We start from the raw sequence: 13,029 nt of genomic DNA on the forward strand, positions 1-13,029 counted from the left end.
GGAAAAGTTGGCAAGTATGACTTTACGATGAGCTTTGGAGCGATATTGGTTCATTGTTGCAGTGTACACACTAATGCATAATCGGTCCACACGCTCATTTATCGTGTGATTGGTCCAATAGTTGGCTGAAACTCTGTAGTGTGTACCTAGCCTAAGTCCATATATAGTGTGTAGATAATAGTATGCACAAAGTCCGCTGCTCCCCTTTTATACCTTCCTTTTTTGGGTCCTGTCTGAAACATACAAAGCAAAAAGGGGGCGTAGGGTAGTATAGTATATTTTATTCAGTATTAAATTCATGAATTCAAAAAAAATATATATGTGTACAGAATTTAGTGTCTGTCAGAACCAGTTTGGTGCAGGTTAATCACCGGTTCCTCAATCGTATAACCCGGCAATACAGATTACCTAGTCCAGCCTGTAGAATCAGTGCAGATATACCATTCCTGTCTCCTCCCAACCAGTTCCTGTGATGTCACCAGCGGTACCATTGTGGGACATCTTATAGGGTGGGGTAAGGGTTAACGGTTTGGAAAAGTCAACATACTTTTAAACAATGTGACAATAACGATTGGTATAATACTAAAATGACTACTTACCGTATAACAGATAAGAACTTTTTCCGAAGGTAGAAATGACCGTCCACTGCAATATCCGAATGGGCTAAACAGCTACACTACCAAATTATGCCATTTACCATAGACAGAGTGAAAATGGCGGTTTCAAAGCGGCCTTACACGTACCCCACGCCTGTATTCAATTACACCAGCACTAGATAGCCGCTTCTAAGTGGCTGATTGGGAATTCACCTGAAGATGATAGATGCTTCTGCATTGACCAAACATATATTATAGGATTTTGTGGGCGCATATTAAAAATAATGTTTTTTACTACTTTCATTCGTACGTGTGAAGGAAGATTATATCTGTATTATATCAATCCTAACAAATTTGTTTTTCGCTATCAAAACAAATGATAAAATTATTTTCTTGTGCTGAAGACCTGGCCGTGTGTATACATCATGTTTATATGCTACAGATGCGGAGTTGGAGTTGATATGTGTAACTGGTTTTTGAGCATTAATGCTGTTTGTATGGGGGTCTATTTTTCGTATAGAAATTACGCCCAATATGTGACCATCCTAGCATCAGGCCCGATGTTCGCAGCCATTCTTAGAGTGCAGCTCCTAGGAAGCGATGACATGCACAGGTGTCTTCTGACATTGATGGGGGCTCACACTGATTGTACAGTTCTGTATCTAGATGTTACCTGATCAGACTGGGCCTCCTAGGAGTAGTGTAATAAAGTCACTTTATGATGTTGGTGTAAGAGTTGGGAGGTGTTTTACATTCATTGCCTTGGACCCCTGAGATCATGCTCAGTCCATTCAGTTTGGAGCAGAGCGGGAGGGAGGGAGGGGTGACTTTCTGTGTTATCAGCCCAATCATCCTGCAGCACAGTCTATAGAGTAAATGTTTTATATACTGTACTGGTAAAAGCTGCGTCAAACAAGCTATTAAATCTCTGGCACATTCCTGCCATTAACCCCTGATCGTCTGGTCCTTCTTCTGTGACCTTCAGCAGACTGACAATACATTATGTACATGGGATGGGGGACTAGTAGCCCCAATAAATGTTATGTATTGTGTGTTATTTGCTTTGACGTGAGGAATTATGTGACAATTGATGTTTTTGTTTAGATGACAAGTGCAGAAGACAGAACCAAGGGAGTAGTATATCACCTATTGTACCTTTCATTGTTTGCTAGGTACGCTCTCTATGGCGTGATAATGAAGTGGTCATGGTAATGAACAGATCAGGAACCCTGAGATCACTAACACTTCTGTCCATTATACCAGCATAGTAAAACAATACACAGAAACAAATGTCCAATCAAGTTTATTTGAATAAAACGTGGCGCAAACCCTCATTCACCACTTTAATATAAATAAAATCTTATTTGTTCCTCTGTCTTTCTAATCCAGTTGGAGAACCTCCGCCATAAAACCTGAGGCAATTTGTCACTATGAGCATCTGTCACTAAATGACTGTGACCTGGAGTGACAGATCCCATTAGCCGCTCAACCGATCTCAAGGGTCTTCCCACTCACGCCACCTGTGATTGGCTAGTGACTAAGGGACGTCCTGCCCAATCAGGGTCACAGGGCTGCCAAGAGGAGTCTCAGGTCCCAGTATAGCCGCTTCTTGGGGTGGGCTCCCCCTGGGCTGGCATCCACTGACCCCCACACCTGAGGGTGCAGTCACGGTTTAGGAAAGGTGTGACTGCATGTACCAATAAGAAGCTATGATTATGCACAGTTACTTTACCCCACCCATTATTATGCTCAGCCGTGGGTGAGTCCCCTGTACGCAACTTTCAGCTCCTTTGTTCACGGTCATTCAGCGACGGGTACTCCCAGCGAGACAGCTTTTATGGGGAGTTGCTCACATTAGATTACAGCGTAGAAAGAAAAGGGAATTATATTTTAAAATATGTATTCTGTGTTTTTTGTTTCGCTTTTTTCTATTGTAGAATTACATGTTCCAGCATGCACTGGTATCCAATGGCTGGAACGGCATGCTGGTGCTTGCTGTTCACTACGTCATTCCAGTGAATGTCTGCAATGCATGCTGGGACAGTTCTGCAATAGGTTCTGTTAACATACAAGGCCATAAATAAAACCGCACCAACATACTTCTCTTCCCTTGTCTCACATCTTCCACCCTGACCCCTCTGCTCTTCACAAGATCTGCGTCTCTCATTCACATTCGGCACCTACACCAATTCCCGGCTATAGGACTTTTCTCAGGCTTCTCCCATTCTCTGGAATTCCCTCCCATATACAATAATACGTTCCCCAGCTCCAAGCCTTCCCTGAGAACCCCCCTCAACAGCAAGCTTAGCACATTCCTAAACCACCACTTCCCCAGACTATTCTACCCTATTTCCCCTCACTAAACAGTTCACTCAAACTTACATTCATTTCATGTATGGGTAAAGTGACAAACACCAACATCTCCAGCAATAGAGCCCCTTACTCCTGTGTGAGAATCCTGCCCTGAGATACATGTGAAATGGACGATGGTAATATCGGTGATGGACCATAGAACCAGGGACTTCCCAACTTAGATTCCGTGGGCCGGTGTTGTGTATGGTCTCAGCCACACTGTACAGGACAGGTCACAGACCTACAATAACTAACTTGCAGCTCTTAGGGCAGCAGTTCCCAAAGTGTGCGGCGCGGCTCCCTGGGGTGCCGCGGCGCTGTCACAGGGGTGCCGCGATCGCCCTTGCAATAAAAAGAAGAAAAAAAACTTACCAATCATCCAGCACCGGATCCTCCTCCTCACTGACTGCCGGGCGTGACGTCATCACGTTCGTCGGCCTCAGTGAGGAGCAGCAGCAGAGAGGACATCAGGAAAGAAAGGAAGTGAAGGTTGACACAGAGACACGCTGAAAGGGGGGACAGAGAGACACGCTGAAAGGGGGGACAGAGAGACGCTGAAGGAGGGGGACAGAGAGAGAAGCTGAAGGAGGGGGACAGAGAGAGACGCTGAAGGAGGGGGACAGAGAGAGACGCTGAAGGAGGGGGACAGAGAGAGACGCTGAAGGAGGGGGACAGAGAGACACGCTGAAAGGGGGGGCAGAGAGACACGCTGAAAGGGGGGACAGAGAGACGCTGAAGGAGGGGGACAGAGAGAGAAGCTGAAGGAGGGGGACAGAGAGAGAAGCTGAAGGAGGGGGACAGAGAGAGACGCTGAAGGAGGGAGACAGAGAGAGACGCTGAAGGAGGGGGACAGAGAGAGATGCTGAAGGAGAGGGACAGGGTGTGAGATGGCGAAAAGGGGGGCAGAGTAATATGGTGAAGGGGTGCAGTGATATGATGAAGGGGCACAATGTGATGGTGAAGGGGCCTAAATACATCTTACGTCATTTTGACACAACTACTTAAAAAAACGAGACTACCCGGTAATTATTTTGGCTTAGGGTTGCCTTGGAAAGATTATGGTGACCCTAAGGGGGCCTCGAACTGAGAAAGTTTGGGAACCACTGTTTTAGGGTGATATGCTGACACCTTGTGGTCATTCTGTTAACTGCACATGATTGGTTATATTATAGTTATATTTATATTCGTTATCTTTTCAAAAACCACCTAATTTGGTTGCAAAATTTCATGTTTGGAATTTGGCCTCGTGTTTTTCCCCTATAATTTTTATTCTTCCTTATTATACTCCATCCGTACCACAGAGCAGAATAAAGCGACACAGCTGTCGTCCCAGAACTATTTATAGAATATAAATTCCCGCTGAATGACGAAGTGGAAGATTGTATCGCTGGTACATCGCACCTTCTGTTTCACTGCTATATACAATTTACTCAACATTTTGCTGAAATTTTGCTCAACTGTAGTTATATTGATGATTCACATATCTACCCACTGTGATAACTTCATATTTTATTACTTTTATGTGCTGCACCCAAATCCCATGTTCTACCAGACACCCCCAAACTCACACTCTGGCCACAGTTTATCAGAGTTGAACTACCCACAAGAAAATATAGGTGCCTGCCTGAAGGTGTTGAACGCGATTTCCCCATTGACACTGAGATGCTGATTCTCCTTCTGGGGAGATTGGTTTACCAGTGAATGTTCCTGGCTCTGTGGAAGTGTAATAACTTTTTATACCAGTTGAGGGGTTAATGAGTTCATTATTGTACCTGTATGCAAGCCAACATGGTTACTACCAGAGTTAGAGTCTCTTTGCATGGTGGATTAGTAACATAGTAACATAGTTGATGAGGTTGAAAAAAGACACCAGTCCATCAAGTTCAACCTATTTTGGATCTCCTGCGATCCTGCACTTATATTTGAAATTAATCCAGAGTAAGCAACCAACAATCTCTTTAAATTTTGAAAATCCCCCCAGACTCAATATTGCAATCCAATTTTTACCCTATATCCACTACTATCCTTTATTTTAAATTAACGGTTGTATCCCTGGATACACCTTTCCGCTAAAAATTTGTCTAACCCTTTCTTAAACATTGTCGCCAGGTCCTTTCTTACGTAGTGTGTTAGAGCTGAGCGACTAACCTCACACCCTCCCACTGCAGCTAATCAGTCACTCTCTCACTCTCTCACTGAGACTATTATTGCGCCCTCACAAACTTCCCCTTGGAAAACCTGACTCGCATGGCGGGCTTACGTAGAACAATATCTGTGGTTCATGCTAACCCTGTTACCACAGTTGTCACTGGAGGGTCTAAATCCTCTTAGAGCTAACTGGGATATTAACCTAGGAGCTCTTTCTGATGAGGATTGGAATATTTTGACTAGTAGCACTAGAGAAGCCACCTCATGGTGCATTTTTATATTTTCCATAGAGTATATTTTATTACCACTAGACTACATAAATTGGGACGTCGTAAAAATTCCTATTTTTCCAAGTGCAATGCTCCCTCAGGTATCCTTTTGGCTTATGATTTGGGGGTGTCCTGTGGTGTATACCTTCTGGAACGCAGTGTGTGCTTTGTGTCCACGAGTTTGTCACTTTTGTCTCACATTAGAGAAATACTTTATATATTTAAACACGATCTTACTATTCAGTTTAACCTCACTTGCTAAGGGTATCATAGCACAGGAATGGGTGGCACCTGAGCCTCCTGCTGTTCCAAACTGGACTGCTCTGGTGAATGGTGTGTGAAAACATGAAAGATTTGTGTACGAGACTAGAGAGGCTCTCTGTAAGTATCATAAGATTTGGCATCCCTGGTATAAATTACAATTTGTTAACCATCCTAATCGTCTTGAGGAGGATGGGGAGGGTGAGATGGGAGCCAGTTATGATGATAACTTCAATGATTCTTCACACTATTCTTGTTGGGTATGTCAGCCCTGCAGGGCACTATAATACTGATATTCAATCTTTCTGTGATGTCACTGCTGATTATTATTATTAATAATTTTTATTTATAAGGCGCCACAAAGTATCCGTAGCGCCGTACAAGACAAACAATGGCACAGCACAAGGTGAAACAGCATAATACAAGCAACAGTAAGCACTATAACTCTGGGGCTCAGGCTCAGCTAACGAGAGGGAGGGGAAAAGTCAATACAGGCTGGTAACTTTGGCCCAAGAGGGTGGGCACGGATGACAGGTTAAGAGCCACTGAGGGGAGCAGAGAGAAGCAAGAGGAGACAGAGGGGAGAAGGACCAAGAGGAGGAGAGCTGAGTAGCTGGAGAGCACAGTTAAAAGTGATCGAGACAGGAGGTAGGAGAGCACTGCTCAAAGGAGCGTACAATCTAAAGGGAGGGGAAGACAGACAGACACAAGGATGAGACGGGAGAAACGGAGACAGAGTCGAGGAAGGGGAAGAAGGGATGAGAGAAAGAGAGGTAGCCGACCGGTGGGAGTTTAGGCATGAGACTGGAAGGCTTTTAAGAAAAGGTGTGTTTTTAATGTTCGTTTGAAAGAGGACAGATTAGGGGAAGTTCTGATGGAGCGGGGGAGCTTGTTCCAATGGAGGGGAGCGGCGCTGGAGAAGTCTTGGATACGTGCATGAGAAAAGGTAATCAGAGGGGAATAGAGGCGACGATCGTTGGACGATCGCAGTGGGTGGGATAGAGTATAAATAGAACTAAGGTTAGAGATGTAGGGAGCAGTGGAGTTGGCGAGGGCCTTGTAAGTCAGAGTAAGGAGCTTGAAAAGGATTCTGTAGGGGAAGGGGAGCCAGTGAAGGGCTTGGTAGAGAGGGGAGACAGAAGTGGAACGGCGAGAGAGGAAAATAAGCCTAGCAGCGGCGTTAAGTACAGATCGAAGAGGAGTGAGATGAGAGAGGGGGAGGCCGATAAGGAGAAGGTTGCAGTAGTCCAAGCGGGAGATAATCAGAGCGTGGACGAGAGATTTGGTGATATCCTGAGAGAATAAGGGCCGAATGCGGGCAATTTTGCGAAGCTGGAAGCAGCAGGATTTGGCGAGAGAGTAAATGTGAGGGGCAAAGGAGAGAGAGGAGTTGAGGATGACACCTAGGCAGCGAAGTGGGGGAACAGGGGAGATAGAGGAATTGTCAACAGTGATAGAGAGGTCAGAGGGGAAGGAGGTACGAGAGGGAGGAAAGACAATGAGTTCAGCTTTAGCAAGATTGAGTTTAAGAAATCTAGAGAACATCCAGGAGGAGATGGCAGAGAGGCATGCGGATATACTGGAGAGAAGGGAGAGAGAGATCAGGAGAGGAAAGGTAGAGTTGAGTGTCATCAGCATAAATGTGGTACTTGAGGCCGAAGGAGCTGATGAGTTCACCCAGAGAAGATTACTATTAAATTACAAATCTGTTGAGTTTATAGAGATATATATGGAATTTTACCTTTTCAAAGCAGGTGACTTTTACCTGCTTATAACTTTTATGTCCTGTTACATAACAAAGTTCTCACGGCCTGATTATGTCTTAGTCAGATAAGCTATGTTTAGTTAGATTTAAAATGTATGTGTTATATGTTTCTAAAATAAACAAAAATACTTTATTGAGAAAAAAAGAGTAACTTCACATCCTCCCAGAGACTAACCCCACAACCTCCCACTCAGATTAACCTCACACCCTTCCACTGAGACTAACCTTACATGCTCCCACTGAGAATAATCTGACACCCTTCCACTGAGACTAACCTCACCACCTCCCACTGAGACTAACCTTACATGCTCCCACTGCGACTAATCCCACACCCTCCCACTGCGACTAACCCCACAACCTCACACTGAGATTAACCTCACATCTTTCCACTCAGATTAACCTCACACCCTTCCACTGAGACTAACCTTACATGCTCCCACTGAGAATAATCTGACACCCTCCCACTGAGACTAACCTCACACCCTTCCACTGAGACTAACCTCACACCCTTCCACTGAGACTAACCTCACCACCTCCCACTGAGACTAACCTTACATGCTCCCACTGCGACTAATCCCACACCCTTCCACTGGGACTAACCTCACACCCTCATCACAAATTATAATGGCGTATGTGTTGCACGATGGCACTGGCTCCCAGATTCCCAGCGCAAATAGCTGTATCTTTTACTAAAATATTCAGATTCTATGGATACTCTACAAATTTTACATACTATAAACATAAATATTACACAGGGGGGTCAGTTGTTGTGCAGAGAGAGATATTGTATTGCTCAACTTTTTTTCATATCACATATATGGGTCTGTTTTTTAAAAAGTGGTTATATTGCTGTTTTCGAAAACCACTTATCGCAGCAATAGTAAACCTGCTACTGCCACGATTTACCGGGAGAACATTGCCTAGTCCTACTCAGCTGCCTGGAGATGCTGGCTGACAGTGGTAAAGCTTGGTAGATTTGAGCATGTTTGAATCGGCAAGCTGGGTAGAGCTGGATACCCTGAAAGCCTGACTTGGGCTTTCAGTTCCATTTGTAAAAAAAATACATAAAAATTATTTAATGTGGAGGTTTTCCCATGTGACAAAAGAGAAACCAGTGTATCATTTTGAAGACAGCGAGGGGGGGGGGCTAATGCCAGCGATAGTCTCTGATAGATAGGATGAAGCCCTACCTCCAAAACACTAGTATTCCTTGTCCAGAGGATGATTACTGGTACCCATCAACCCCAGGTAACTCACACTTCTCTACGCCACTGGAATGGCTAACGGCTACTATCATGAGCTTGTAGAACAAGATGTAGAGGACTTCACCCATAGCAGCTGCTTTTCCCATAGAGCTTGTTGCGCTTACAGGTGTTCAGATGCCCCCAGGTCTTACACTCAGCGTAGTACAAGCTTATGATTGTAGCGCAGCACGGGTTAGGGAAGCGTGGTCAGGAACAGGCCGTGTTCTAGGGTCCGAAGCAGGTAACGTGGTAAGGTACAGGCAAGAGATCAGGGCTGGCAGCAATCAAATAGACTCCAGATAACAAAGCAGAGGTCAGGGCAACAAGTAAACAATCAAAAATCCAGGAAACAAGCAGAGGGTAATGCACAGAGAATCAATCCAAAGTTTTCAGCAAACAAACAGGAGCAGGCACACTTAACAGGAACTGGACGCTATAACCGGCAGGGAGACTAAGCCATCCCTGCCTTAAATACATAGATGAATCCTTGCTGGTAAATCAACCTCAGGAGGCTGCTAATAATTTTGTTATTAAATAAACCTCCCCCTTCATGCTGGGACAAGGCGGATAGTGACATAGCGTCCCGACCGTTGCTCTAGCAACGGCTGGGATGAAACCGGAAGTGACGTCCCGGTCGTCATAGCGATGGCGAGGCGCAGCCAGCGGAACAGAACGAGTCGCAGTGGTTAGGGCACTGCCACGGCTCGTAACAGTACCCCCCTTCAGGAGGGGTTGAGGCACCCCGACATCCAGGTTTAACAGGAAATTTTCTTAAGAACTCCTTGAGGAGTTTGTCAGCATGAAGGTGCCTCCAGGGAACCCAGGATCGTTCTTCTGGGCCGTAGCCTTTCCAATGTAAAAGGAAATGGAACTGCCCTTGAACTTTCTTTGAATCAAGAATTTTTTCCACAATGAATTCATGATCCCCATTCACATTGAGTGGCCGTGGTGTGTGTGCTCTATGCCAATTGATCTTACTGGAGGGGACAACAGGTTTTAAGAGAGAACAATAGAATGTGTTTAGAATTTGTAAAGATGAAGACAGTTTGAGTCTGAATGCCATGGGGTTATTTTTTTTGATAATTGTAAAAGGTCCAATGAATCTGGGTCCTAGTTTCTTACAAGGCTGCTGGAGTTTGATGTTCTGGGGGGAAAGCCAAACTTTATCGCCGACTTTGAAAAGGCAAACTCTATGATGGTGATCTGATTTGAATCTGAAAGATTCCTGACATAGCGCAGAGTGCACTTTCTTCCAGATAGATCTGAGTCGTGAAGCAGTAGAAGGAATTCCAGAAAAGACAGGAGTAACAATAGAAGAGAAAGTTTGCTGTTTGATGGAACCCGACAGTGCAGAAAAATGGAGACATGCGGGTTGAGGAGTGACAAGAATTATTATAATGAACTCGGCCCATGGCAGTAAAGAGGACCAATTATCATGATATTTGGATACATACAAGCACAAAAACTGTTCCAAGGACTGGTTTATTCTTTCCGTTTGACCAATGGACTGCGGATTGTGAGTGGATGACAGGCTAATCTTTATTCCCAGTAGACTGCAGAAGGATCTCCAAAAGAGAGTGACAAACTGGGACCCCCGGTCAGAGACAATGCCCTCAGGGAGACTGTGTAAACAAAAACTATGTTGAATAAACCATGCGGCCAGAGTTAGAGCATCAGGTAATTTAGATAATGGTACAAAGCCATCTTACTGAAGCTATCCACGACCACCCAGATGGTGTTTCCATGGTTTAACTGGAATAGGAAAAGGTATTAACTGATCCGAAGGATGACTTCTGGAAGATTTGCTCCTGGCAAGAAAGAACATATCTCTTGACATCAGAAGACAAAGTGGGCCACCAAACCCAACGTGAGAGAGCTTTGATGGTCTTAGATATACCTGGGTGCCCTGCAAGTTTGTTGTTATGGCATTCAGCAAATACCGCTTTCATGAGATGAACAGGAACAAATAACCTGCCTGTAGAAGTTTGGGAAGTAGCAATCCTCTGAAATTGGAGTAGCATTACTCCAAAGTCTTGAGTTAAAGCAGCGTGGATTAATGTGGACAGAATGATGGTTTGAGGATCAGGAGGCTGATCATAGCAAGACATGAAGCTCTGAGACAATGCATCAGCTCTGATGTTTTTTTAACCTGGCCGAAAGGTGATTAAAAACTTGAAAATAGTAAAAAAGAGGGTCCATCGGGCATGCCTAGGATTCAAGGTCTTGGCGGCCTGAAGTACTGAATGTTTTTATGATCCGTGAAAATGGTGATTTGATGGGTAGCTCCTTCCAATCAGTGTCACCACTCTTCCAGAGCCCATTTGATGGCTAATAATTCTCGGTTGCCCACATCATAATTAATCTCTGCAGTTGAGAATTTTCGGGAGAAATATGCACAAGGATGCAGCCTTTGGTTCCGAGGATCCCTCTGAGAGAGAATAGCACCAGCCCCCACGTCTGAAGCATCCACTTCAACTATATACGGAAGTTCTGGGTTTGAATGCCTGAGGACTGAGGCAGATGTAAAGGCATCCTTAAGGGTTGAAAAAAATGCTATGGGTGCCACGACCAATTAACTGTATTGGCACCTTTAACGTAACAACAGTAGTAGATGCCACTAGCACTGAGAAGGAACGGATGAACCTCTGAAAATAATTGGCAAAGCCAAGATATCTCTGAGTAGCTAATTAGTAGCAAATTAGTAGGAAGCACCCAATGCTGAACTGCTCACACCTTCTTGAGATACATTGAGAACCCACTGGGAGAGATGACATAATCTAAGAAGGTAATACGGGTAACCTCAAATTCACATTTTTCGAGTTTAGCATACAGGTGGTGCTGACGTAGTTTAAGGAGCACCAAAGATTGTGAATAGATTAAGATATTGTCCAGGTAAACTACAACAAATATGCCCAAGAATTCCCGTAGAACATAATTATTTAAATCTTGAAACATTGCAGGATCGTTGCCAAGGCCAATGGCATTACCAATTGCTTTTAATGATCTGAGTGAGTATTAAGGGCTGTTTTCCAGTCATCTCCTTCTCTTATCGGAATCAGGTTGTAGATGCCTCAGAGGTCAATTTTAGAGAAGATAGTGGCCAATTTCAGTTAATTGAAGAGTGTAGAGATGAGAGGAAGCGGGTGTCACGAGTCGCCACGGGCACCGCCGCGACTCTCCTCCTCTTGGTTCTGACAGCTGGGACTCGTAGGAGAAAGACTGAACACCCAGGACTGAGGGTCTCCTTGGAGCAGAGAGATTATGATGCCGACTCTTTGCTGCTCAGAACCTGTAGAATGTGGTCTTGCAACTCTCTCTAAAGTTACGGAATAAGACTATCACCAGAGAAATGGTCGGGTAAATTCAATTTGGGCTCCACTGCAGGGCCTGAAGAAGCTTGGTGGGCTTGCGAGGTTTCTTCTTGTGCAGACAACCGATGCGACAGACCTTGGACCATCTCAGATAAGGTTTGAATCTGACTAGCCAGAGCCTGGGCGGGAGAAGGATTCGTCCCACATTCATCCGTGGAACCGAGTTCTTCCAACTTCTTCACTGGCTGGTCATAAAGTTATGACTAATGGCTACTATCATGAGCTTGTAGAACAAGATGTAGAGATCTTAACCTATAGCAGCCACCTTTCCCGTAGAGCTTGTTACTCTCACAGGTACTCAGATGCCCCTATGATGATTAGGGAAGTGTGGTCAGAAGCAGGCCGTGGTCTAGGGTCCGAAGCAGGTAACGTGGTAAGGTACAGGCAAGAGGTCAGGGCTGGTAGCAATTAAAGAGGGTCCAGATAACAAAGCAGAGGTCAGGGCAACAAGCAATCTAAAATCCACAAAACAAGCAGAGGGTCATGCACAGAGAATCAATCTAAAGTTTTCAGCAAACAAACAGGAGCAGGCAAGCTAACAGGAACTGGACGCTCTAACTGGCAGAGAGGCCAAGCCTGCCTGCCTTAAATACATAGATCAGCCAATAGGGAGTCAGGAATCCTTGCTGGTAAATCAGCCTCAGGAGGCTGCTAATAAATTGTAATTAAATAAACCTGTTTGCGCACACGCCCAGAGCCCTATTAATGCCGGGATACGGCGGAGAGTGGCAGAGCGTCTCGGCCGTTGCCCTAGCAACAACCAGGACAAAACCGTAAGTGATGGTTATAGCGACAGCTGGGATGCAGCCAGAGGAACGGAGTGAGCCGCAGCTGCTAGGGCACCGCGTGGCTCGTAACAGCCACATCGCCAATGTTACAATTTCATAACACCATTATTTGCAGCTATGTCTCTTTCTGTTAATTCTGCCAAATAGACAAAGGAATTGGATGAATTTCTTGTGAAATAAGTGACAAAATGTCTGTATGCCATATTTGTTTTTCCCTGGGATGAGCTGACAGAAC

This window comes from Mixophyes fleayi, chromosome 2, assembly GCF_038048845.1.
Source record: "Mixophyes fleayi isolate aMixFle1 chromosome 2, aMixFle1.hap1, whole genome shotgun sequence".
NCBI lineage: Eukaryota > Metazoa > Chordata > Amphibia > Anura > Limnodynastidae > Mixophyes > Mixophyes fleayi.